The 6,070-nt window shown below is 37.4% G+C and overlaps 1 pseudogene; it reads right to left on the bottom strand.

Moving 5' to 3' along the window:
* Positions 1 to 2,668: 2,668 nt before the first annotated feature.
* Positions 2,669 to 2,768, bottom strand: LOC113195827 (U6 spliceosomal RNA; annotated as a pseudogene).
* Positions 2,769 to 6,070: the final 3,302 nt, after the last annotated feature.

Consider the following 6,070-nt stretch of genomic DNA (forward strand, 5'->3'; position numbering starts at 1 on the left):
CTTATTGTGTGTTAGCATCCACATATCAGAGAGAACATTTGGCCTTTGGTTTTTGGGATTGATTTTTTCACTTAGCACGACAGTCTCCAGTTCCATCCATTTCCTGACAAAGGGCATGTATACTTTTAAGATTTTTTAAAAATGTATTGCCTAGCCCATAGTACACGTATCAAGAAAGCCCATACCTTATGATCTTTTGAAGTCCCTTAATTCTCTCATTTAATACAAAATAACTTTATATTCTGATACAGAAATATAAATGGCTCTTGTTGGATTAGCATAAAGTGCAAAAAATAAACAGGTTACCACTCCCTGAATAGTACATTCTTATGAAAACAAAACAAAACCATTTTACTTTAATAATCCATGAAGAGAAATAATATATTTCTTTCATATTTATGACCCAAATGAACAATTGATAAATTTTTTGGACTTTAAAACTTAAGTAAGACATTCCTATAACTGCTATTAATCAGCAGCCTTAGATATATTGCCCTCATGTATCTTTAGGCCCAAGAAATCTTTTGTCCGTATATCTATTCTCCATAGCTCTTTATCTGGACGAGAGAATGATGCAGATGACAAATGATTCATTGTTCTGGGAGCAAAGTAATATCATTCCAGAACAAAAGGAAAGAGAAAAAGTAATAAAGATTGTTCTGATATTTTTGAATTTGGTTTTATTTGATTCTTCAACACTGTTCCAATCTATCATACTTTATTTTATTCCATTTTCCTTGTCAGATATTTAATGAAAAAATAATATTTGATATCTTGCATATGTGTTGGGCTAGAAGACATTGTCACCATATTCAATTCTATTGCTAAGAGATTAGAAAATGCAAAATCACTGTCACTGAAGCAAATGGGGTTTCTGAAGTCTTCAAGTTCAACATAAACCACACATGCTGAGTGTTTTTCCTGTTTTAATTGTGATGCTTGGCTCCAGAGAAAGTGTAGTGAGCCATCCATACAGATACCATCCCTATCTTCATAGAACCTGCAATTACAAATCATACTCTGAAACAAATGCCCAAACTTGTGATCTCCCAGAGTTCCGTTGCCTTCTCAGATGTTAAACAACCTCTTTATGTCATTTCCTTTCTGAACAATGAAGGTCCTGGCACTGGCTTAACTTTTTTATGAGGAAAAGCTCATAAAATTAATTTGCCAAATTTAATCACAATTCAAGGACAACTTATTTTTATAGCAGAAAGCAACAAAGTAACAGGAAAAACAAACACAACTATCTTAATTGATATCAACCATTTCTATGGTTTTTTAATTGAATGTCCCCAAAGGCTTATGTGATAAAGACTTTGTACCCTACTCCACCCTCCCATTGGGACGATGGGAGGCAGTGGAACTTTTAGGGGGTGGAGTTTAGTGGGAGGTTCTTGGGTTATTGGGAGTTGTGCTCTCAAGGGAGTTTGTGGAATCATGGCTCTTTCCTTGTTTCCTATCTCAATGAGGTAAGTCATCTGCTCTGTCACATGCTCACTGTCATTGCCATCTGGTGCACCCACAAGGGGCTCAAAGTGGTGAGTCTGTCCAATCTGGGACTGGAATCTACAAACCTGTGAGACAAAATAAAACTTTTCTCTTTATAAATTAATTATCTCAGGTATTTCTCTATGGAGGCTGAAAGCTGACTAACATAACCATATTCTTAGTGGTTACCATTTCTGACCACTTTATTTATACATAGAGATCCTCTGGAAAGCTCAGCTACTAGCATCACAGGACTGTCAGTGACTATGAATCCTAATAGGTCCATATCAGCTGGTCCAGGGTAAAGCTGTGGAGTAACAGCTGCCAATCATTGGTGCACCTCATGGTGGGAGTGTATAGTAGGGCAAAACCACTTAACTCATTAGCCAAGGAGAAAGTAGAGAGACTGGATGAGCTAGGGTCCTAAAATCCCCCTCTGAGACACAATTCTTAATGACCTAAAGATGTCTCACAAGGGCCTACCTTCAAGGGTTCCACAACTTACAAATATTACCATCCAACTTACCAATATTGCCATCCTGAAAACCAAAACTTTCATACACAGGCCTTTGGGGGTCAGTTAAGATCCAAACTCTAACACCTTGGTTGGAATGCTTTCTGAGTCTTAGTTTCTTCAACTACAAAATGAGGATAATGATATCTATAATGAAAGATCCTATCTATTTTATATCATTTAATCAATTTGTCATGAGGAGGAGATATGATAATGTATGCAAAATAGATGGACCACATAAATGCTCAATTAATATCGGCTATGGTCAGATTGCAAGAGTGCTTGTGAATTCTGCCAAAGAGCATTTCTTGACTTGTTTTCCTCTCTGTCAGATTAGATTCAACAGGATTTTGAGCTGAGTCTGAACCCCAGTAATTTAGAATGCTAATGGAGAAATATGGAAGGTAGTGTGGGAATAGCAGATTAATAATGATTTAAAAAATCCCAACTTCAGTTCATTCTTCTAGAGTAAAATCATGAGTTTTTTGGTTTGCATTAGAATCATTCAGGAAACTCCTTTCTATATTCATTTATTCATTTGCTTATGAATGCAAACTATGGCAAGCCATATATTCTCCATTGGAAATATGTTTTTGTTTATTTCTGAATTTTGTCAACCTTTTATTAAGTGATACAAGGAGCACAAATTTGGGGGAAAACACTAAAAATATGGAATATTTTACAAATTCATGGGTCATCCTGGCACAGGGGCCAGGCTAATCTTGTTCCAGTTTTAGAATACGTGTTGCCAAAGGGAGAACAGGAAACATGTTTTTAAATGTAAAATCTGGGGCATGTTCCTAAGAAGATCTTTGGCAGGTCCTAGGGAGTCTACATTTTTCTAAAACTTTCTAGGTCATTCTGAGGCCAGGCAGCTGTGGGAGGCTTTGAGAAACAAATCTAGAGAGAGTGTGCCTTGATTTCCACTTTGAGAAAGTCCTTTTTGGGAAATTTCTTAATAGGCTATTCGGTAATGCAAAGGGAAAGTAAAACTCCTTTCAGAAGTGCGCAGATTGTAGACAATGGACAGCTAAATTGACTGGCAAAGTGAAATCTTGGCAGTGTGTTTCTTTTAGGAAATACTTCTTTGTTCTTAATATAGATTTAGATTACTTTGAATCTGAACATCATTTGCTTCTTAAAGAGTTACTCTCCTTGTGCCAGGAGAGCTGGTGCTGGGGATTGATTTTCTCTTGACTGGTAAAAAGCCATCCTAGGGTGGGCCTGGGAGTCCAAAGCCCACAACTGTAGTTCCACATGTGACCCCCTCCTAGGGTTATTTCAGACACAAAGTATTCCCAAACATGGAGAAGGTTCTAGGTCTGCCTGGGTTCTGAGGCTCTGTGTTTTTGGTGATAAGAGGTGGATTTCTTGAAGGTCAGGGCTTCCTGGATGGTTACCCATCCAGAAGGCAAAAGATCTTGAACTTCAAAGTCCTCACTCAAGCACTGGTTGGGGATTGGACTCTGGGAGAAGAAACCTAGCCTAGGATTATCATATCGGGGAAGGCACTGTTCACCTCAAAATGGTGGCAACATGGCCAGAGACCAATAGGCCACTGGTCTTTGGAAGGATATTTTCTATGATTGTCACATCCGATTGGAATTGAAGTCTTCACCATTAGTTTTTTTTTTTTTTTTTTTTACTTCTTTCTTTTTGTTATTTCCAATCCTCCAATAAAGATGGGCACATTGGGCTGGGGATGTGGCTCAAGCGGTAGCGCACTTGCCTGGCATGCGTGCGGCCCGGGTTCGATTCTCAGCACCACATACCAACAAAGATGTTGTGTCCACCGAAAACTAAAAAAAAATAAAAAAAAATAAAAAAAAAAAGATGGGCACATTGAGCAGATTTTTCAATTCCACAAATGTTGAATATCTGCTGCCTTCAGTGAGTTTGGGAAACAAGCATCCTTTCTAATGTTAGCTTCTAAGGTTGGAGAGGATTTAAGAAATAAGATTGTGTACAAAACTGAACTCGCTTGTCTGAAGAAGGCTGCACAAAGTTTCTACACTCCTTCCAAGCACCTAATAAGATTTGCTTGGGCTCTAGAAAAGTCTGAGCACTTAACTCATCTTGAGGGTAACCAACTGATAGAAAATTATTTTTAATTTGGGTTCACTCAATACACATTTTTTTTTCCGACGCCCTGGAGAATTTACATATTGAATTCTAAAATATATAAAAGAAATTCAACTCTTTGCAGCTAACAACACTGGCTCCTACTGAAAAGTATAAGTAGAAACTGCCTGATCAGTTTTGGTGAAAGTGAGAATTGTTTATAATTAGCAATTACTTTTTTGGCATCCAGATAGCTGTCTGTTTGCTCTCCTTAGATAAGTTCACATCACTCACCATCTTATTTTAATTTAAGAAAAATTTCTTTCCATTACAGATATAATATAAACTCCTATTAAAAATTTGGAAAATAAAAATAAAGAGAAGGGGAAGAATTTCTCTATAGTCTCACCTGCAAATACATTTCAATGTATTTTCTTCCTTTTAAGGTATTCATTTTTCCATAGTTGCAATTACATGGTACACATGAAATTACATATGCCGGTTTCTCTAAAATCTGTGTTTAAAATATCTGCTAACTATATGACGCAGGAAAAATACCACTTAGAGATTTATCCTCCAGAGACACTGTATTTTCCTTTAAAATTTTGGTGCATTTCCTTCTGTCCTCTTCCTTCAACCTGTACTTCTCCTTCTTCATTTTAATTTACTTATTTATTTGCAGTTGGAAATATGCTGTATTAAAGTTTGGTTAAGAGACAGGAACACATGTGAAGAAGCTTAGTGACAGGTCATGTGTGTTACCTAGTGGATTAATCATCTTTTCTCAGGACTCTCAGTATGACTTTTAAAAGTGCAGAAAACCATCATTTGTGGCAGAGAGAGAGAGAGAGAGAGAGAGAGAGAGAGAGAGAGAGAGAGAATCATTATGTTGCACTATGTCATTCTGCTTTTGTGCAGGGAAAACACCTTTGAAAAGTAATTCCTCTGGTTCATTTTCTTCATGGAGTGACCAGTGGAGCTATTAATAGCAAGTGCTGGAAGAGAACACTATTCATTACTGTTTTAAGTGGCCATTAAACATGCAAAAGATTTCCTCTGAACTGAAAGTTGAAGGATATGGCTCAACAAGCCCATTTCCTGGCACTGGAATGCAGACAGGAGCCACAGCAGAAGCCACAGTGGCCTGTAGGGCCACACTTTGGCTCCAACCCAGTGGGAGCTCTGCATTTCTTTCCCTACCTGAATAGCTGAGGACTTCTCTGGCCTTTTAGCTATAGCAACCTCTTTTTGAAGCTTTTAATTTTCATCTATGTATTGATCACCTGAATATATTTTCTAGAAATCTCAAGTAGGATACAAGGATGATTCACTTTCTGAGACATCATATACTTGAGAATGACTTATTACCTCCTCCATCCGAGGAGCATCCTCCTCTGAAAGTTCAGAATCTGAAACGTCCCCAAATATGAAACTTTTGAGCACTGACTTGACACCAGAAGTGGAAAATTCCACGTCTGACCTCATGTGAGGTCAAAATGCAGGTGCACTAAGAACACTGTATAAAATGATCTTCAGGCTATGTGAATAAAGGCATGTATGAAATAAATGGATGTTGTCTTTAGACTTGGGTTCAATCCTCAAGCAATCTTATTATGTACATGCAAATATTCCAGAATTCCCCAAGTTCCCAAATCCAAAAAACTTTTGGATAAGAACCTCAACCTGTCTATCTATCTACCAATCTGTCTATAACCTGGGTGTGTATTTGGTGCATAAATTCTGGTGTCATGATCCTTTTTGTAAAGTCTGTAGATATGTCATGTTTTCATTGTCCTCAAGAATTTACTATAGTCGAGGCCAACTTTGAGGTAAACCCAATTTGTATCCTTTTGTAGATAACCTTTTGTTCTCTCTGCTTGTTTGGATTTCCCTTTCATTTATTTATTTTTTTTTTCTGGAGTATTTATAGTGTGGATACTTTTGTAAGTCCCTGAATATGTTTTCCCCTCTGTGTAATTCAGTTTTTCCCCCTTTCTCTTGCAG

Source organism: Urocitellus parryii, chromosome 3 (assembly GCF_045843805.1).
Source record: "Urocitellus parryii isolate mUroPar1 chromosome 3, mUroPar1.hap1, whole genome shotgun sequence".
NCBI classification, from domain to species: Eukaryota; Metazoa; Chordata; class Mammalia; order Rodentia; family Sciuridae; genus Urocitellus; species Urocitellus parryii.